The sequence below is a fragment of the Poromitra crassiceps genome (genome assembly GCF_964638095.1).
Source record: "Poromitra crassiceps genome assembly, chromosome: 3".
Classification (NCBI taxonomy): domain Eukaryota; kingdom Metazoa; phylum Chordata; class Actinopteri; order Beryciformes; family Melamphaidae; genus Poromitra; species Poromitra crassiceps.
Window position 1 is genome coordinate 20,860,268 of NC_139625.1, and position 22,621 is coordinate 20,882,888.

Sequence of the window (22,621 nt, forward strand, 5' to 3'; positions counted from 1 at the left end):
CCTCGACCAGTGATGAAGAGCACCGATGCCCCCCGACCCGGCCCCCGCCCACATATGGCGTGGGAGGGAAGGCCAGGCCGGGACACAGCGGCACCCCCTCACCCCCAGTGAACGCAAGAAAACCTTTCCACCATATGGATCGCCGCATGGATTGCCCCAGTGACTTGGCTGAGGAGGAACCTTGTGAGGTCGTTGTGCTAGGGGCCAATTGCTGCGGCCCAGGCGGACCCAGCCCCCACGCGACCCGCCCCCCCAGCCCCCAGCCACCAGCATAGTGACTGAGAGCGTGAGAGCAGGCCACGCGGGGGACGGGCCCACCCACCAGGCCACAGCAGCGGACCCCCATCTGGGGACTCCCCTCCGAGACAGGCCGAGAGATGCCGGGCTAAACCATGCACAGAGTTTCCGATAATGAAACTCTGTGAATGGTTTATTATGGAAATAAGGAGCGGGTTCAACTTGCTGAATAACGCAGCTCAGATGGGGATTTTTGTCTCCCTCATTCACACACTTGACCTTGAAATAGTTTTTGTTTGTTTTTCTTTCCATGCGAGCCCGTCGACCTCCCCACCTGTCCTTTGGCTCGCCACATTGATCGTGTTCGTCCTTCACGCTCTTTTGTGCAACGGCTGTTGCCCCCATGCCGAGGGATTACACGGCAACTCGGCTTGAATATGCAGGAAAAATGTCAAGAAATTTACGGTCCACCTTGAAGGGCCTCAATTGAATTAGGCGAAGGGTCAAATTAAGTTAATTAAATTTAATTAAATTTAATTCACTTTTGTATTTTTAGAAGGACGGATGCAAACTCCAGACAGAAAGGACCTGGGACGGTCCAGGGTTCGAACCTGGGACCTTCTTGCTGTGAAGCAACAGTGCTAACCACTGAGCCACCGTGCTGTATTAAATATCTATTGAAGTCTTTAAAACATGGTGTAAAACCCGGCTAAAAGTAGACCCAAAATCCTGGTCTAATCATATCACAGCTAAAGACATCTATTGCTCAGTGGGTATGGACAAAGAACAAACTACTAAACAATCTTTTAAGTTGCAAAAGAATAAAGGTAATTGAAACTAAATTAAGATTCAAGATCCAATATTAATTTAATAGCCATACTGAGTAAACACATTACAAACAAGCAATTTGTCTTTGTGCAGTATGCAGCACAGTGATCACAGCAACAGCAAACAACAAATACAGTAGCAATGAAGCAGACAGTCGGCAATCTTCAAATTATAAAGTACAAAGTAAAAGACCTTTTAAAGTGACATATAGTGATGGAAACAGTGATGTAATAAGTCTACGTATGTAAAATGTCCAGTCCTTAAGTGATGCATGGGGGGTGGGCGGGGGGGGGGGGTGTCCATGTAAAATCCAATATGTGTGTTTGCTCTAACTTAACTGGGATACTATTAAGTGCAATGTTACTAAAGCAATGGTAAAGTGTAGCCAACTGAACACACACATAGAAATTAGATGTACTGTACTGTATAATGTGAACATAACGGACAAGTGGCAAGTGAAAGGCGGTCTCACCGACTTTGTCACAGCCTATTTGCATAGATTTGTCAAAATTCTAACATCAGCCACATGTGAAGAGTTGATCATTCAATTGTCCAAAATGACCAGCAGACCATTCTTGCATTCTTGTTTAACTGAGCTATCTGTCTGATCACTTTTGTTGCCTTTGATTAAAAGCCCCAACTCGTATTATTATTATTATTATTATTATTATTATTATTATTATTATTATTATTATTATTATTATTATTAATAAAACTCTTATTATTATAACCCCCAACAACTCCAAGTGGAGTTTTCCCTCAAACACGTTCATTAGAGATCATCAATCAGAAGATCATTATGAAATATCAGGCGGCGACAGCACGAGTAAACACTGTAGGGCTGTCACTATGACGATATATTTCTTCTGGACGATAGAAAATGTATTTCGTCTGATATGATGCTCTATCGTTTATATCGTTGTGTTGCAAATCACACTCTTTACGGCAATATTGTCCGTCATTTGGATGACGCTGTGCTTTCTTCATTCTGTTTTCTTTTTTACTCACGTCCACACAGTCCACACATGCACCAGACTCTGTGTCAACAAGCCCCCTTGCACAAATCAGCCTGGTGAGCAGGCTAAAGAGCAGGGAGATGTTACCTCCACTCCGTCCGCCTAGCCTACCCAGGCATTTGCGCTGTGTTAAGTCCGCGTTTGATCCATATTTGCGTGTGTCCTCCTAACATTAAACCTGGCAAAACATCTCCTCTCATCATCCCAAGGAAATCCCTTGAGGGCCGACAACAAAACGTCTATCGTTAGCTTTAGCTTTTAGCTTTCCCTGGGTGAATTGTGTTGGTTAACGTTGTTGTTCTTCTTCTACCGTTTTATTCTTCTTCTACTGAACATGTAGGTATTTTGACATTGACTAAAGAAATACTGCCGCCTAGTGGCCGCTTTTAGATATGATTCCAAATTGGTGCTTAAATCAAACGCATCAATAGCAAATGCTAGTGTCCTCTTTGAAAATCGAACTGGTGGTGTGGTTCAGTTTGTGTTTCATTCTACTGCCCTGCAACTAATTATTATTATTTGTGTTGTAAAGAATAGCCATGCTAATCTGTATTCTGAATGCATGTATCCTTTGTGAGGTTTGACAACATTTTAACTGGTTTAACTGCTACATAAATAAATGGCCATGTGGTCATTTTATATAAACTATAAATAGAATTTACAGAAAATATGCAATATCGTGATATATATCGCTATCGGGATATAAAATAACCTATATCGGGATATGAGATTTTGGTCATATCGCCCAGCCCTAGTGATCACATGACAACACGGGTAAACACTGCGATCACATGACAGCATGGGTAAACACTGTGATCACATGACAGCATGGGTAAACACTGTGATCACATGACAGCATGGGTAAACACTGTGATCACATGACAGCATGGGTAAACACTGTGATCACATGACAGCATGGGTAAACACTGTGATGACATGACAGCACGGGTAAACACTGTGATCACATGACAGCATGGGTAAACACTGTGATCACATGACAGCATGGGTAAACACTGTGATCACATGACAGCATGGGTAAACACTGTGATCACATGACAGCATGGGTAAACACTGTGATCACATGACAGCATGGGTAAACACTGTGATCACATGACAGCATGGGTAAACACTGTGATCACATGACAGCACGGGTAAACACTGTGATCACATGACAGCATGGGTAAACACTGTGATCACATGACAGCATGGGTAAACACTGTGATCACATGACAGCACGGGTAAACACTGTGATCACATGACAGCATGGGTAAACACTGTGATCACATGACAGCACGGGTAAACACACTGTGATGACATGACAGCACGGGTAAACACTGTGATCACATGACAGCATGGGTACACAGGTAAACACTGTGATCACATGACAGCATGGGTAAACACTGTGATCACATGACAGCATGGGTAAACACTGTGATCACATGACAGCATGGGTAAACACTGTGATCACATGACAGCATGGGTACACAGGTAAACACTGTGATCACATGACAGCATGGGTAAACACTGTGATCACATGACAGCATGGGTAAACACTGTGATCACATGACAGCACGGGTAAACACTGTGATCACATGACAGCATGGGTACACAGGTAAACACTGTGATCACATGACAGCATGGGTAAACACTGTGATGACATGCCACTAATGGGAAAATAAATGTTGGCCTGTGTGTGTGGATGAAAAATCAAGGCATGAGTGTCGCCGGGTGGCCAGCTGGGACGACCCTCTCCTCAGAGCTGACATTCATAATCAAACGCTGACATCTGTCATGGCTCCCTGAGGGGCCTTGTCTGTTGTGATTACAGTTCTGGTGCAGCATCTTTGCATCATAATCTAGTGCAGTTGACATTTGCATCATAATCTAGTGCAGTTGACTCACAGCAGGTTTTTTGGGGACACTCCCTCGCTATCTTCCCCCGGTCTGAATCCTCATCTCGTAAGCCTCTGCTCTGTCGGTGTGTGCTTTTTGGGTCCATTTGGAAAAACTGATATGCAAATTTGTGCGGGTAATTCTGTTGTACGGGCCTGCTATTGTCAGATAACCCACAGTCGGCTAGATTGTTGCCCAGATCGGCAAAGTGCACAACTGGCCAGACGGATTTCTCTGCATTTATTGTGGGAGATGATAAGACATCAATCACCATACTGTGGACTGAATATGAATCACAATGTTTAAATCGCTGGAGTCTAAGATTAATTATAATTTGTCACATCCTTAAGACTCCCATGTGTCTATTTTGTTGAGAATCTGTGTTCTATGGCCAGGTATGTCGTGCACCAGGGGTATTTGAGCAGCTTTCACGCACGACTGAGGGGGTAATATTGGCACGGCAAAACAGCTCAAGGGGTACATATTACATAAGACAAAATGTAAAATGATTTTCCCCCCTTTCTGATAATTGATCAAAGAGTGGAACATAACTCGGGCCGCTGGCTGGGAAATGAGAGCAAATGATAGAGGTAGTGACCAGAGCCTGCTCCTCTATTTTCCAAATACCAAGAGGTGAGTTTAATTTCACACCGCCCCCAACGCCAAATCAGGTGTGAGTGAGAAAACTAAGCACACCCACGGCGGCCGGTGCGTAAACACGCATCAGGGAGACGCGCGTTGAGGGGAAAACTGTGTTTGACACATTTGTTGTTATTAAAACATAGCAATATTCTATTGTTTTCAATTGCTATTAGGGATCTTATACTGTAGGTAGGGTACCTATATGGAATGGAATTGCAAATATTAAAATGCATAGATTTTTTTGAATGGGAAGATGGTGGACTCTCCCATATACAGTAATACCTTTCCATCCTCATATCACCCCCATATTGGCTACAATAGGAAAAGCCGTTTGTGCTGCATTTCAATAAAGTAATAACACTCACTGCTATTCATTGTGTTGTATATTTCAAGGTATGTTTATATTAAGCCAAACAATCTATTTCCACCAAAATATCATTTCCATACGTCCACAATACGGATGGCATGTGATTTTACGCCGCGCTGCATTGCTATATTTCAATGCCATTTCAAAGCCGTGCCAGGTAACAAATAGGCCTAATACACTGTGTGGGTCCCCGGCTAAGCTCTGTGAATGCAAAGCAACATTTCCCATGCTGAGCAGCACTGGGTTCCCCTCATCAAATATATGACCCCTTCATCCCTCCTCCTTAGCACCACACTGCGCTACCGGCTATTTATAGCCCAAACATATTGATTACCCTCTGCACCACCCTCTATCACTCTGTCCAGAGAGGGAGAGAGAGAGAGCAAGGGAGAGAGAGAGAGAGAGAGAGAGAGAGGGAGAGCGAGAGCGAGAGCGAGAGCGAGAGAGAGAGAGAGAGGGAGCACTTTACGACCCTCTCTGTGCCGGACTGCATCTTGTGTGTGTGTGTGTGTGCATGTGCGTGTGCGTGTGCGTGTGTGCGTGTGTGAATGCTGGGGGGAGTGGGTGTTTATGCATATTTTGCATGGGGGCACAGGGAGAACACTTGCCCTCTAATTCAGTTCTAGACAGAGTTCACTCTGATTAAACAGCCTCTTGGGGCCATAACATCCCTGATATAAAAATAGGTGAAGGGCCGCGCCGATGCTGAGGCCACTTGCCCCACACTGGAACCCATTCAAGGACCGCTGGTGGTCACCGGACCACTGTCATAGAGGGTAATCTTTTTTTGTGGAAATTATTATTTTTTCATTTATCTGTAAATGTATTTCATAGGGTTGTTCAGAAATGTTGAAATTGAACAATGAAACAAGTTAGATTTTCAAAAATGCATTCACAGACATTTAACAGCTAACCTTGTTGCCTAGCTAGCATGCTGATTAGGGGTGGGAATCGTGGAGTAACTCACGATACGATATGGTCACGATACTTGGCCCTCGATAACGATATTATCACGATACAGCGATTCTGCGATAATCGACATATTTGAAGAAATTTAACCTACGATACATCACGATATCTGTGTAACTGAAGAGAAAAAAATACCCCTAAAAGGCAAGAAGCAGGTATTATGTATTTATTAGCAGAATTGACATGAACTCTCTCAGAGTTCACTCACTCACTCATACCATTTTCGATACCACGGAGGAAAAGTTACACATTAAGTCTTTTTATTATTATTATTAAAACAAGAAAACCTATATAACCTACCTACCTATATAATTTCTAAAAGTAGATATTAATGATCAAACATTTCCATTCATGTAGCCTACAGTATTTATGTTTTTGTTTCAACTACAAACATAAATAGGGGGCGGCTTTAGCTCAGGAGGTAGAGCGGGTCGGCCAATGACGCAAGGGTTGGCGGTTCGATCCCCGCTCCCTCCCAGCTGCTGTCGTTGTGTCCTTGGGCAAGACACTTAACCCTCCTTGCTCCCGATGGTGTGCAGGCACCCTGCGTGGCAGCCTGCCGCCATTGGTGTATGAATGGGTGAATGTAGACTATCTACTCATTGTAAAGCGCTTTGGATAAAAGCGCTATATAAATGCAGGCCATTTACCATAAATAAACGTCAACTTGAAACTATGTTTCAACTACCACACACAACATAATATTTTAGCCTGTTTATTAAAAAAATAAAAAAATAATTAATTAATTAATAAACATATCGATACTTGGTGCCAGTGTATCGATAACGTATCGCAAGTGGAAATATCGCGATACCGTGAGTATCGATATTTTGTCCCACCCCTAATGCTGATGCTAGCATGATGATGACATCAGCTCTCTCTAGTGTTGCGAGACTGTAGCTGGCTCTTCATCACTGAAAAACCCTTCAGAGTTCTCTTCAGTAGGCTCCATTTGATAAATGCTGAGCCAATATTGATCAGGAGCCAGGAAGTTTATTTCCTGTGTGTCGTTTCTCGTTGTATAGGTGCCCCTATCGTCCAGTGATTACAAGCCAAGCACAAAGTTGGGTGATGCATCAGTCTTGGACTGCAGCTATAACACACCTCAAGAGGACACATCAGTCTCAGACTGCAGCTATAACGCACCTCAAGAGGACACATCAGTCTCAGACTGCAGCTATAACGCATCTCAAGAGGACACATCAGTCTCAGACTGCAGCTATAACGCATCTCAAGAGGACACATCAGTCTCAGACTGCAGCTATAATGCACCTCAAGAGGACACATCAGTCTCAGACTGCAGCTATAACGCATCTCAAGAGGACACATCAGTCTCAGACTGCAGCTATAACACACCTCAAGAGGACACATCAGTCTCAGACTGCAGCTATAACGCACCTCAAGAGGACACATCAGTCTCAGACTGCAGCTATAATGCACCTCAAGAGGACACATCAGTCTCAGACTGCAGCTATAATGCAATGCAGACTGCAGCTATAATGCACCTCAAGAGGACACATCAGTCTCAGACTGCAGCTATAACGCACCTCAAGAGGACACATCAGTCTCAGACTGCAGCTATAATGCACCTCAAGAGGACACATCAGTCTCAGACTGCAGCTATAACGCACCTCAAGAGGACACATCAGTCTCAGACTGCAGCTATAACGCACCTCAAGAGGACACATCAGTCTCAGACTGCAGCTATAACGCACCTCAAGAGGACACATCAGTCTCAGACTGCAGCTATAATGCACCTCAAGAGGACACATCAGTCTCAGACTGCAGCTATAATGCAATGCAGACTGCAGCTATAATGCACCTCAAGAGGACACATCAGTCTCAGACTGCAGCTATAACGCACCTCAAGAGGACACATCAGTCTCAGACTGCAGCTATAATGCACCTCAAGAGGACACATCAGTCTCAGACTGCAGCTATAACGCACCTCAAGAGGACACATCAGTCTCAGACTGCAGCTATAATGCACCTCAAGAGGACACATCAGTCTCAGACTGCAGCTATAACGCACCTCAAGAGGACACATCAGTCTCAGACTGCAGCTATAATGCACCTCAAGAGGACACATCAGTCTCAGACTGCAGCTATAATGCAATGCAGACTGCAGCTATAATGCACCTCAAGAGGACACATGTTGATTGAGACATGTGAATACTTTTTGTGTTGGATGCGTCTGTGTTTTTATGTGTGACCAATGCTGTACTCACTATCTCCATGTACACGTACACGCGCACACACACACACACACACACACACACACACACACACACACACACACACACACACACACACACACACACACACACACACACACACACACACACACACACACACACACACACACACGTGTTGTAACCAAGTGTCCTTTTAATTTGAAATGTCAAACAAATAAACTAAACTAAAAAACAAATCAAACAAAAAAATGAGTCAGATGTGCTGGACCTGTCTGTCAATCACAGCCCAGTGTTATGACTCGAATATATGAACAAAATCAGTTGGGATAAAAAAAAGCATGATGCAATCCTGCTCAGGGTCAGTACTGCTGCATGTAAGTTGTTTTTGTTCTACTTTGAAAAATAAAAAATGCATGAATCTGTATTTTGAACAAAATGAACATCTTTTGCATCCTGAGACACAGTAAACATATTCACGAACAGCACGTGGTATACTGTAGGATGTATGGGAATGTGGTGGCCTGGGACGTTTGTCACATCATAGCAATCTCTCCTCCCTCCAATCGTTTTCTTGTCAACTATCAAATAGTTGGGTCTTTGACCTGGAGGTCTTGCTGAAGAAAGATCCTTGACAGGGACACATGTTTGGGTTCTTCCCAACTCCAAACAACACAGCAAATGTCTAAGAATCTAACATCATATCAGAATACTGCAGAATCTAGTAATCCCCGCTGCTCACTCCCACACCAGTAGCTGTCTCATCAGATTTGATCATCAGAAAAAGACAGCAGTCCTCACACCCTTATCTCCTCAGCAAATACGTTTCTCGGAGGTCGTGTGGAGTTTGCGATTGCAGAAAAGCTTAAAATCTGCTCGGGGTTCCGGGGATCAGGACAAAGGTTTTGCAGGTGTTTATCAAGCTGTCCAAAGTCATGGTCTGGAAGTAGATATATTACAGGAAAAGCTGGATTCACAAGCTTAGAGGTATCCACTACCCCATGTGTCATGCACATACAGATAATAATATGTACGTGTGTCTGCCTACACTTAATCTTTGCATTTATGATGTACATGTATACATTCTTGGATCTATCCAATGCATGGATTCATTTTTACATTATATTGGATTTTGATAATGAATTATTTTCAATTAATGATCGATTGAATGAATGAATGAATGAATGAATGAATGAATGAAGTACCGTAATACAGAATTCCACTCTGGAATTATGTTGCACAAAGCCTGTTAACCCGGAACAATTGAGGAACACATTAAATACATTTTATCGTGGCAATTGGCTTTGACAAATTGGAATTCATTTGAATTTAACTGGGAGAGGAAAAAGATTAAATGGGAGCCATTTCAGAACAAAACAGAGTACTTATTATCTAAGACGGGATGGGTATGACACGGTCACTGGAGTATGGGCTAGAGCACGACTTTCCCAAAAGTAGGGTGGTTAGAGGAAACTCATTAATATTCAGAAAAGAAGCACCGCCTGATTGGCCGATACAACGTTCAGGCTCTGACTGACCTGAATGTTTGAGAGTTTGTAGCGGCTATGAGAGTAACCTACATTGTGAACGTGAATGAAACCGTTGTGAACACAGTTATGAATAACATAAGATGGTTTATTTTTTACATTACTAAGCATATACTGTACAGACCACTCAAAATAAAATAAATGTCAAGCAAGGCTACATCAAGAATATGCACTGTAGGCAATTAGATCTGCAGCATGCACTAACGTATGTATGAGCGTAAACTAAAGGCACCTTCACATGTTAAGAGGTCTGCACTTTTCTCACCGCGAGGTAGAGCGATCTATAGTTCAAAAATAATTACAAGGAAATCTCTCTTCCCGCCCCTGAAAATCCGTGAAAAATAAAATCATTTTGTTTTATTCCCAATAGTACTCAAAAGGTAAAGTGAGAAACCATTTTAGTTAAGTTATGCTAATCCCAAGGGTTGATCTTCTAGCTGCTATTAATGCGATCTTTTATTGACTCATGAAAAACGAAGAAGGCAAGAGATGAAAACCATCTGATTGTGGGGGGAAGCTCATTTTAATGGTTGACTGCTCAAGCGGCTGGCAAGTATTGCTATAAATAGTGTACCAGAGTAGTTTGTCTCTTTTCATTCCCTCTATCCACAAAAGATTAGTCGGTTGAGATCTCATGCAGTTAGGATATTGCTAAGAGGGTTTGGATTACATTAAGGTTCAGTCGCTAAGCACATTGACGGCTGCATCCATGGCATCCACTCATTGTTTTAAACATCACAAATATTAGCTAGTGGAGTGAGAGATTGACAAAGTGGCCCCTAAAAGTGTCACTAGTAGATTTCACGGTTTGGTGGATTGGGGTTGGGGGGTTAACTGAATCAATTTGCCGCTCTTGTCTCTGCAGACCAGAAACATCTGTAGTATAATGGCTAATGTCCACCAGCTCCGGAACAGCTCCGGAACAGCTCTGGTATGGCTGTGAACAGACCCACACTCGTGTAATCTGTCAGACGTATGCGGGATCCGGCAAAAATAGAACAGGTGCGTAATTTTTCCGTACCGCATGTATTGCCCATCTATTAACATGGGCGAGAGTCGATCCGGCAGTTTTACCGGATCCGCTACGCAGCCGTAACGCATCTGGTGTACATTGCGTATAAGACTCTAGGACTGACAGCTGATATAATGCCACATATCATATAAGCGAATGAGCATCCAAAATGAATGCAATGCAAGTCAATGAACACCATCTCATATAGTGTTAGTTGATGTTAGTGTTAGTTCAGACTTTTTCATTGACTCTGATCAAAGTTTTCTGTAGAATGAAAAAAGGCATTTGGGATGACTCCATCAGTCTCCGTTTGAAAAGCAAGGCCAAACTGGTATCAGTGTTTTCAGCAAAAACAAAAACAATGTGCAACACTCTTTGAAAGCACCTTCAAAAAGATGTTATGATGCCTGCTGGCACCCTGGAATGACTGGCAAGAGAATCAGTTCAATTCAATGGTGAATCAATGAATATAACCCACTGGATTGTATAACGAGCAGCAGTAGTTCACAGAAACAGTCGCTGTTTCCCAGCCTGTTTGAGTTTATTTAGTGACACTGAGTTACTGTACAAATGTTTACTTGCATGGAGACCCACAAGACACTGCCACTAATAGGACTACAAAACCCACAATTGTTTAAACTCCAAAATAGTTACACACACACGCACACGCACACACACACACACACACACACACACACACACACACACACACACACACACACACAGCTTATTTACTGGAGCCTGACAGCAGAACATTTTCAGAATTTGTCTAATTACAAGGTACATTTAGCATACACTATGGATCGGTGAGTTGTGACAGTTGGGTGCATGTAAAATAAGTACAGCAAATCAAACAGAAGACAACATACACTCAGTAAATATACATGGTGTCAGTTTAGAGATTGCTTTCAACAGTTGTATTTTAAGCAGGCAAAGAGTATATAAAGATGTGCAACACAGGGATTTACTGCACACACAACGGCTAAATCGGTAGCGGTGACTGACGGGTGAAGAGTGTATTTTATGTGGCAGCTGCATGAGGTAGGGATGCACGGTATACCGGTACTAGAATGAACTTGTTTCACTGAAACAAACTTTGCTTGTCACAATAGCCTACTCGTTTACAGTGAAACACTCGAGCACAGATCTCTGCCAAGGAGCAAGTCATGACATGTAACGTTTAGGGGAGGGGACATCAGATGACTGCATACCATGTACAGTAAAAGCTTGAATAACACTATGGCCCTCAATGCCAGTGTTATTAAAGCTTTTACATGGTATGCAGTAATCTGATGTCACCTATCCTAATATTTACAATAATCCCAATTATTAATGTTTTACTAATTCATTGTCAAAAACACCTAGCCTACATGTATGGGGGGGGGGGATACACCACATAATAAGCCTACATTTCAATAGCCTACATTTATGCGTGAAAATAATATATATTACATATATTAGATTAACCATAAATCTGGCACTTAAAGCAGCTACGAGCAAGATTTTCGATTGTTATTAAACAGTCTAAATTTAATATCAATGCATCACATCTTACCTCTAATAGTAGACGAGACCAATGCAGAGTAGTCTCGCTTGAACCCCGAGTGAATCGGCCAGTGTTAGTCTGTCTGTGGCCAGGGCAGATCAGGAAGTGAAATGAAACGGTTTGCAGCAGCCACTTCGGCCATAACCACAAAATAACTTCCAAAAAACCTGTTAGAATATAACGAGAGATGTTCGCAAGAGTAACAAGCCCCTGCATGGCGTTCTCCTTGTTTATGGTATGTTGCTAGGCAGAGCGAAACGGCGGAAGGCAGCAGCTGCCGTGAACCGTTTCATTTCATTTCCGGGTTTATCCGGCCTGCCGGTAGACAGATAGAGAGAGAGAGCCCCCTGGTGACGCGAGGTTAGACAGACACAGACTCTATAAGCATCAAGAGAGCAATCTCCGATTCACACGGCTTTGGTCTCAGCTACTATTATAGGTAAGATGTGATGCATCAAATATTGTAATTATACTGTTTAATAACAATCGAAAATCTTGCTCGTAGCTGCTTTAATGTTAATGAAGCTTAAACCCAGGATTATTAAGCCACATAGGCTACACTACAGCACAGGCACACTACAGTTGATATGCACTAAAGTAGACTGAACACAAATTACTCAATACACCTTGGCAGAGTTCTGCACTTTACTGAGCACATTTTCTCATTTTCTATTTAGATTTTCTTTTTAACACATTCACTGCCAGCCGTTTTTTTTTTTACTGTAGGTAGCTTCTGCCAGAGGGTTTTTTTGAGGATTCTGGCTCATCTTTCAAGACCCGAGGATTCTTTTCTGCTAAGATTTTGTGAACACAAAATATCTCAAAAGAACTAATAGAATGTGTGCTTTCTCTGTCTAAAAGAGTTAGTTTGTAGAGTTAGTAGTTATGTAGGCATTAGCACTTGAATACAGCATGGTTTCAGCGTCTGAAAATTTAAGCTGAGATAAATAGCTTTTTGTGAAATTCGATAGAACAGTCACTTTAACCATTCATTTTTGGCATCAGTAAGACGTCAGACATCTAAACAATAGTTTTGAACAGTAATTTCCTCCATAACAGCAGGAAACCCCCCTCTCTTTCAAACTCCTCCCTCCGTGTGTGTTCTTCTTGGCTGCAGCGGGCGTGTCACAAGCAAGTTGCTGCTGCTGCTGCTCCTGTCTGCTGGCGGCCGCTCTTTGGGCAAGTCTGGATGGGCTCGCTCGTTTCTTGGGGTTTCGGGTTGAGAGCTTTGATGAAGTTTTTGCGATTCTGGTCTTATTTATGCTGCGTGTTTCAAAGTGTGTTGCACCCATAATCTATTATGCAAATTTGCAATCCCCCACCGCCAGCAACCAGGCCAATCCATTTTACAGTAGAGAATGGTTTCATCGCGCGTTCCCCTGCAGTTTTGGCTGTGCTTTTTCTAGTCTGGAGAGCACTGTCGCCACTTAGTGGGTCGGTGGAATGGGTTGTACACGTTCGGTGGCTCCCATATTTATATAGAAGATGTAAAAGGGTTAGATGCACATCCCACCACATGTTTTTTTGACGTATTAACACGTCATTGGCAGTGAACGTGTTAATTGAGTAAATTAGATTTAAAAATGACAATGAGATCAAACTGAAAAATTTAAACATTAGCATAATGTAATGTATCCATCCCTACCCCCCACAGGCACAGACACACAAACAGCCAGAATCAGCACCAACCCAGTCAAGGCAGCCTTCCCTCCCAGCTTTGTTTGGGCAGTGCAGAAAGTATGATGACGACTCAAGAGAAGCAAGAAAATTGAAGAGAGCAGTAGCTGAGTTTATCTGTCTTGATCAAGTGCCAATATATACAGTTGAGAAAAGTGGATTCCGGAACCTTGTGCAGCAGTTGGACAGACGATACGACATGCCAGTGGGAGAAATTATTTCATGGATACCGAAATCCCAAAGCTGTACACTGAGACCAGGAATGTTATTCAGGCACAACTCAGCAGCCAGCCTTCCTTCGCTTGTACCACTGACATCTGGATGAGCAGGGCAGTTGATGCATACATGGCAGTCACAATCCAGTACATAACTGAATCCTGGGAAACACAGTCCTGGCGTTTAGGATGTTCAGCTTTACACTCTGATCATACTGCAGAGTGTCTCCATGAAGCCCTGGATGAAATTGTGTCCTACAATTGGCGACTGGACCTGTCAAAAAATGGCCGGGATAACCACTGACAATGCGTCTAACAACAAAAAGGCATCCGAGAGCTACACCTGGATACCATGTTTTGGACATAACCTTCATCTGGCTGTAGGCAAGGCTCTAGCCCTGGACCGTGTCTCAACATCCTTGTCCAGGCTCCGGAAAACCATGTCTGCCTTTTCCAGGTCAAATAAAATTATGAGGAGCTTGAAGGACAAACAGATGACCTTGCTGAAAGAACCCCATAAGCTCATTCACGACACGCCTACACGCTGGAACTCCACCTTTGACATGGTGGACAGATTCTGTGAACAGCAACAACCCGTCTGTGCTGTTTTGGCTGAAAATCGGAACAAGTGGCATCTGATGCCTAAAGATTCAGACATGGCAACCATAGATACTGTTAGAGAAGTCCTAAGCCCTCTAAGCAGCTTCACAGATGCATTAAGTGGAGAGAAGGACCCCACACTGTCTTCCGTGCTGCCCCTGAAATGGAAAATATTGTCCTGTCTGACAGTGGAGGATGGAGAAAGCAATATTTCACGTGCCATGAAAGATACAATAAGATCAGACTTCACAGAAAGATATGACATCAGACTGCTGGAGACTGTCCTTAACACTGCCACATTCCTGGACCCATGATTTAAGGACACTTTTGTTACCATGGAGGAAGAGGTGAAGCCAATACCTTTGCAGAAATCTGGTGAGCTTCCACCACTACAGAAGCAGGGCCAAGGAGCAGAGCAGCAGCAACAGGAAGATCAAGGAGGGGCAAAAAAGAAAAGCAAAACAAACTTGAAAAGCCTGCTGTCCACCATCACGTCTGAAAAGAAAAGGGAGGAGGCAGAGGGGGAGGCAAGTGGGGCTGAGGGGAGGGCAGGTGATGATCCTCCCACATCCCGGGCTGACCAACTTACAACTGAATTTGTGTTGTACAAACAAATGCAAGAGATACATGCTGAGGAAGAGCCACTCACCTGGTGGAAGAACCATGCAGCCACCCTGCCAACTCTTGCACATTTTGCAAGACAGCACCTCTGCATTCCAGCCTCAAGCTGTGCTTCAGAACGAGTGTTCAGCACAGCAGGCAACATCTGCAGTCCTAAACGTGTTAAGGCCACAACAGACTCGTCCGTCCGCCTCGAATTGGAGCCGTTCCGCCGTCTGCCGGCGCCAGGGAGCCCTACATGCTAGGACGTCACTACACCCTCCCTCCTCCCACCTCCTGTGGAAGCTCCGTGGGAAAATGGCGGCGATTGAGTGCAGGCAGTCTGAATGAAATTGAATGTAACGTTCCCAATTCTATGTATTAAATTCTAAAAAACGACCCTCAACATTTGGGAAGGCTAAGCCACACAACTAGTTCGTTATAATCTAACGTCATGTTTCGAAGGCGACTTTACGACGATGAGGACGGTAAGGATTCAATTACATCAGGTCTCCGCTGACTACCTCGGAGATCTCTGTTACAGGCCCAAGGCAAGGGCCAATCACAACTCTCGTGCAGCTGACGTCACGCACGTATCGTCGGTGCTGAGTTACATTTTGGAGCAGCCCCCGTCAGCCGACGGCGCCCCCTCCCCGCATGACGCCGCTCCACCCGCCGTCATACGGAGAGGGCGGGGCGAGGCTCTGACGGACGAATCTGTTGTGGCCTTTAGGCTGACTGAGGAGCACATTGAGACACTTGTTTTCCTGGCTAAGAACCTTAAAGTGGCCAAAGAACTGTCCAGAAAATAAGTCAGAGAGAATAAGAAAAAGAGAATTAAACATGTATTTTTTTGTTCAAACAAATAGCTATAATAGTGTAGCAGCTGTGTGAATATATATTTTATTTATATTATTTATAAGTTTAAACGGTTCACATTCCTTTAACTCTTGGTTCACTCTTGCAAAATATGTTTACAGGAGAGATTATGATCATTTTGCACTAGATAATAAAAATTCTAGCATGTTCAGCTTTAGAGCTGTCGCGATTCCTCGAGTACCTCGAATAACTCGAATAATTAAATTGATCGAGGCCAAAATGATTCGCCTCGACGCGGCATTTAGAGAGACTGTTTCTCACGGACGCTTACTGGTGTGGCACAGCGCTCTTCCTGTGTAAACACGTGAGGACACAGACAGACCAGAGACTAGCGAGCGGACCCCGCAAAATGGAACGAGGCGACGGAGAAAGCAGACAGGAGGAGCCGGGAAGGGAAGAACCAGGGCCGAAAAAGCGACCGAAACTGTCTAAAGTGTGGGATCATTTCACGCTGAAAAAGGACACGAACTCAGTGGTGTGCAAGTACTGTAAGACGATCCTTGCATATCACAACAGTCAATGCTTCAGCACCTGAACCGTAAACATCCAGTCTACGCATCCACCAGCGCATCTACGTCGAGCGGAGCAAGGTAACGTAACGTTAACTATACACAACGCTAATGTAAATGTATGCTAATGATTGCTACTTGATATTAAGACTAGTAGTAGTTGTGCTGCTGGCTTGCCACGTTGCCAATATGACTATTAGTAACTGCATTCACGCTGCATTTTTTTGATGTGGCTTGCCGTTTTCTGTGAGAAATACAAAGCTCAACCTAACGTTAACCTAACGTTAGCGGCTAATTTAACAGCGTTGTGTGTGTGTGTGTGTGTGTGTGTGTGTGTGTGATCACACTAGCCTGTTGGTGTGTGAGAGAGAGAGAGTGAGTGTGTGTGTGTGTGTGAGAGAGAAAGAGTGTGTATGTGGAGAATGTACATTTACACACCCTAGACCGGTCGACTCTTCTCATGATGATTGCAAACAACTATTTAATTGGTGCATTTTAGGCTCCAATTATTACACCACCTGACCTGTTATCTTGCTATTCTGATATTTGTGTCAATAATAGGCAACAGGTCTAGGGTGTGTAAATGCGCATTCTCCAGTTTTGTTATGAACTTACCTAATAAATATCAATATTAATTATTATTTCACCTCTTTTTCAGCGGATCACAGCGTACAATGGACAGCTTTATAAGGACGGGTCCATCATGTTCAAGTGAACAAGCAGCTGAGTTCAGCAATAGCATTTTGAATATGATTGTGACAGACATGCGCCCTCTGTCCATGGTGGAAGATAAAGGATTCAGAAAGATGATTTCGAGTTTCAACCCGAACTACACACTTCCCTCAAGGACCTTCTTCACGAATAAGATGGAGAAAAAGTATGAGGAGGTCAAAGGCAAGTTGATCGAGAGGCTTAAGACGCCAAACATGATGGCACTCACTACTGACATTTGGACAAGTGTAGCGACAGAGGCCTATATGGGGGTGACGTGTCACTTTCTGAGAGAGGATTGGGAAATGGAGTCCCACTGCCTTACAACCATGCCCCTTGAAGAGAGACACACGGGTGCACATATTGCAGAGTGGATTGAAGAGGTTATGTAGGCAGTGAAGGAGAGAGGAAGTGAAGTGGTGAAGGGTTAAAGGAAGTAGGCAGTGAAGGAGAGAGGAAGTGAAGTGGTGAAGGGTTAAAGGAAGTAGGCAGTGAAGGAGAGAGGAAGTGAAGTGGTGAAGGGTTAAAGGAAGTAGGCAGTGAAGGAGAGAGGAAGTGAAGTGGTGAAGGGCTAAAGGAAGTAGGCAGTGAAGGAGAGAGGAAGTGAAGTGGTGAAGGGCTAAAGGAAGTAGGCAGTGAAGGAGAGAGGAAGTGAAGTGGTGAAGGGTTAAAGGAAGTAGGCAGTGAAGGAGAGAGGAAGTGAAGTGGTGAAGGGCTAAAGGAAGTAGGCAGTGAAGGAGAGGAAGTGAAGTGGTGAAGGGTTAAAGGAAGTAGGCAGTGAAGGAGAGAGGAAGTGAAGTGGTGAAGGGCTAAAGGAAGTAGGCAGTGAAGGAGAGAGAGTGTTGTGAGGGACTTGGATTTTTTTTTTTTCAATATTTTATATATAAAAAAATCAGCCCTCAAAGTCTTGGGACTTGACTTGGACTTGAGCTGAAGAAGACACTAGTTTAATACACACCAGTATGTGTAGAGACATTTATTTTTATTTATTTTATTTTTTAGGCACTGCTTAGCAAGGCAAGGCCCAGATTACGTCACCTCGCTCAATAATGACAGAAAAAAGAAAAAAAAGCACTGGTTGGGTTCATGTTAAAACTAAAGCAGTAAATATGTGCAATTACCTTGAGTTAATAAATACAGTTTTCTACAATTTAACTTGGTTGTGGTTTCCCCCTTTTTGCATGCAAGTTTGAAAGTGTTCCAATATAAACCACTAATGTGTGTACTCTTCCATTTTCCTTTGTTGTGAAGCTATCATACAGCGACCAGCGTGCTTGTGCACAGTTTACTGACATCACATTACAGGATTTCTGGGTCTTAAAGTTCAAATGTTTCAGTTATCTCCCGCTGCCATTTGGAAGCAGCAATGTGTGAAGTTGCCTCATGCAGCTGTAAGGTAAATGAACGATGTAAACTAGCTAGTAAGCCATTCATTCATATTATTTAACGGTTGCTGTACACTGGAAGAACTCAAACGTCAGGTTGAAAAGATGACACTGCCAGTTCTATGCAATTTAAAAATAAAAATGTTGTTTTTTCTAAGAAAGAAACTAATGTAGTTGTTTATTTGAAGAGATTTATCTTATTTTTTGGTGTATAGTTACGATAAGCCTTTGAAAACACAAAAAAGGGTTCTTATCCGATTACTCGATTAATCGATGGATTATTCGGTAGAATACTCGATTACTAAAAGAATCGATAGTTGCAGCTCTATTCAGCTTTAGCCACACATGGTGGCAGTACTACCAGTGTGTAGTAAAATGACTACATGGCTGTGCATTACCTTGTTAAATCAATAAAATAAGTTTTAAGTTCCATGTTTTGTCCCCTTTATTTATTCCACTACTATTGCTGATGTTTTAGTTTTTTGCTGTGGTATCGTTTCAGTATCGGTATCGAGATACTTAGGCAGGTATCGGTATCGAACTCATAATTTTGGTATCGTGACATCCCTAGCATGAGGGATCTTTTAAAATGTATCAAGAGTTAAGCACTGCCCTTGGTTTGTCCTTGTGGAGATGTAGCTGTTGTCTGGCTGGCAACCAGTTTGTGAGGGTTAAAGGGATAGTTCAGTTTGTTTGAAGTGGGGTCCTATCAGCTAGTTCGATACACTAACTTAATTAGGTACAGTGTTCTGGAGGCTGGGCGCATTGTGGAACGAGACCGCGCACTCAGAGCAGCACCCAAACCAGCAGCCAAACCAGCCTTTTCTCTCTAAGTATGGGGGTCAACAACTAAAACGTAATTTAGCCACCTAAAACAACGGCCACCTAAACAAATCGATATCCGTGTACATGCACGCTCTATTTTGACTATTTTCAGCTATTTTGACTATTTAGGTGGCTAAATTACGTTTTAGTTGTTGACCCCCGTACTTACAGAGAAAAGGCAGGTTTGGCTGCTGCGCTGAGTGCGCGGTTTCGTTCCACAATGCGCCCAGCCTCCAGAACACTGTACCTAATTAAGTTAGTGTATCGAACTAGCTGATAGGACCCCACTTCAAACAAATCGAACTATCCCTTTAATGCCTGGTTCAGACTACACGAATTCAGCCCGATATTAGACCGATTTGGTGGTGCGCGACAGATTTTCAGCGTCGGGCCCGAATATGACCGTCGGGGACGACGATCGGCCGTCTTTACCTCTTGTAGTGTGACATAATCAAACACCAGCGTCGGGACCAGTCGGGACGTCTAGGACGCCTCACGACGCCCTGACGAAAAGACTGGCATGTCAGTCTTTTGGACATGGTTTCGCCTAGTGTGACACCCCGGAAGACAGGTATCAGGTCCTGGGGAGACCGCTCAGCACATTGACGGCTGCATCCATGGCATCCACTCATTGTTTTAAACATCACAAATATTAGCTAGTGGAGTGAGAGATTGACAAAGTGGCCCCTAAAAGTGTCACTAGTAGATTTCACGGTTTGGTGGATTGGGGTTGGGGGGTTAACTGAATCAATTTGCCGCTCTTGTCTCTGCAGACCAGAAACATCTGTAGTATAATGGCTAATGTCCACCAGCTCCGGAACAGCTCCGGAACAGCTCTGGTATGGCTGTGAACAGACCCACACTCGTGTAATCTGTCAGACGTATGCGGGATCCGGCAAAAATAGAACAGGTGCGTAATTTTTCCGTACCGCATGTATTGCCCATCTATTAACATGGGCGAGAGTCGATCCGGCAGTTTTACCGGATCCGCTACGCAGCCGTAACGCATCTGGTGTACATTGCGTATAAGACTCTAGGACTGACAGCTGATATAATGCCACATATCATATAAGCGAATGAGCATCCAAAATGAATGCAATGCAAGTCAATGAACACCATCTCATATAGTGTTAGTTGATGTTAGTGTTAGTTCAGACTTTTTCATTGACTCTGATCAAAGTTTTCTGTAGAATGAAAAAAGGCATTTGGGATGACTCCATCAGTCTCCGTTTGAAAAGCAAGGCCAAACTGGTATCAGTGTTTTCAGCAAAAACAAAAACAATGTGCAACACTCTTTGAAAGCACCTTCAAAAAGATGTTATGATGCCTGCTGGCACCCTGGAATGACTGGCAAGAGAATCAGTTCAATTCAATGGTGAATCAATGAATATAACCCACTGGATTGTATAACGAGCAGCAGTAGTTCACAGAAACAGTCGCTGTTTCCCAGCCTGTTTGAGTTTATTTAGTGACACTGAGTTACTGTACAAATGTTTACTTGCATGGAGACCCACAAGACACTGCCACTAATAGGACTACAAAACCCACAATTGTTTAAACTCCAAAATAGTTACACACACACGCACACGCACACACACACACACACACACACACACACACACACACACACACACACACACACAGCTTATTTACTGGAGCCTGACAGCAGAACATTTTCAGAATTTGTCTAATTACAAGGTACATTTAGCATACACTATGGATCGGTGAGTTGTGACAGTTGGGTGCATGTAAAATAAGTACAGCAAATCAAACAGAAGACAACATACACTCAGTAAATATACATGGTGTCAGTTTAGAGATTGCTTTCAACAGTTGTATTTTAAGCAGGCAAAGAGTATATAAAGATGTGCAACACAGGGATTTACTGCACACACAACGGCTAAATCGGTAGCGGTGACTGACGGGTGAAGAGTGTATTTTATGTGGCAGCTGCATGAGGTAGGGATGCACGGTATACCGGTACTAGAATGAACTTGTTTCACTGAAACAAACTTTGCTTGTCACAATAGCCTACTCGTTTACAGTGAAACACTCGAGCACAGATCTCTGCCAAGGAGCAAGTCATGACATGTAACGTTTAGGGGAGGGGACATCAGATGACTGCATACCATGTACAGTAAAAGCTTGAATAACACTATGGCCCTCAATGCCAGTGTTATTAAAGCTTTTACATGGTATGCAGTAATCTGATGTCACCTATCCTAATATTTACAATAATCCCAATTATTAATGTTTTACTAATTCATTGTCAAAAACACCTAGCCTACATGTATGGGGGGGGGGGATACACCACATAATAAGCCTACATTTCAATAGCCTACATTTATGCGTGAAAATAATATATATTACATATATTAGATTAACCATAAATCTGGCACTTAAAGCAGCTACGAGCAAGATTTTCGATTGTTATTAAACAGTCTAAATTTAATATCAATGCATCACATCTTACCTCTAATAGTAGACGAGACCAATGCAGAGTAGTCTCGCTTGAACCCCGAGTGAATCGGCCAGTGTTAGTCTGTCTGTGGCCAGGGCAGATCAGGAAGTGAAATGAAACGGTTTGCAGCAGCCACTTCGGCCATAACCACAAAATAACTTCCAAAAAACCTGTTAGAATATAACGAGAGATGTTCGCAAGAGTAACAAGCCCCTGCATGGCGTTCTCCTTGTTTATGGTATGTTGCTAGGCAGAGCGAAACGGCGGAAGGCAGCAGCTGCCGTGAACCGTTTCATTTCATTTCCGGGTTTATCCGGCCTGCCGGTAGACAGATAGAGAGAGAGAGCCCCCTGGTGACGCGAGGTTAGACAGACACAGACTCTATAAGCATCAAGAGAGCAATCTCCGATTCACACGGCTTTGGTCTCAGCTACTATTATAGGTAAGATGTGATGCATCAAATATTGTAATTATACTGTTTAATAACAATCGAAAATCTTGCTCGTAGCT

The 22,621-nt window shown here is 43.3% G+C and overlaps 1 pseudogene across 1 annotated transcript in view; it reads right to left on the bottom strand.

The window, feature by feature from the left end:
• Positions 1-22,621, bottom strand: part of LOC310773011 (SLIT and NTRK-like protein 1 pseudogene) — a 55,660-nt pseudogene that overhangs the window by 1,207 nt on the left and 31,832 nt on the right. The gene's annotated exons all lie outside the window — the stretch shown is intronic.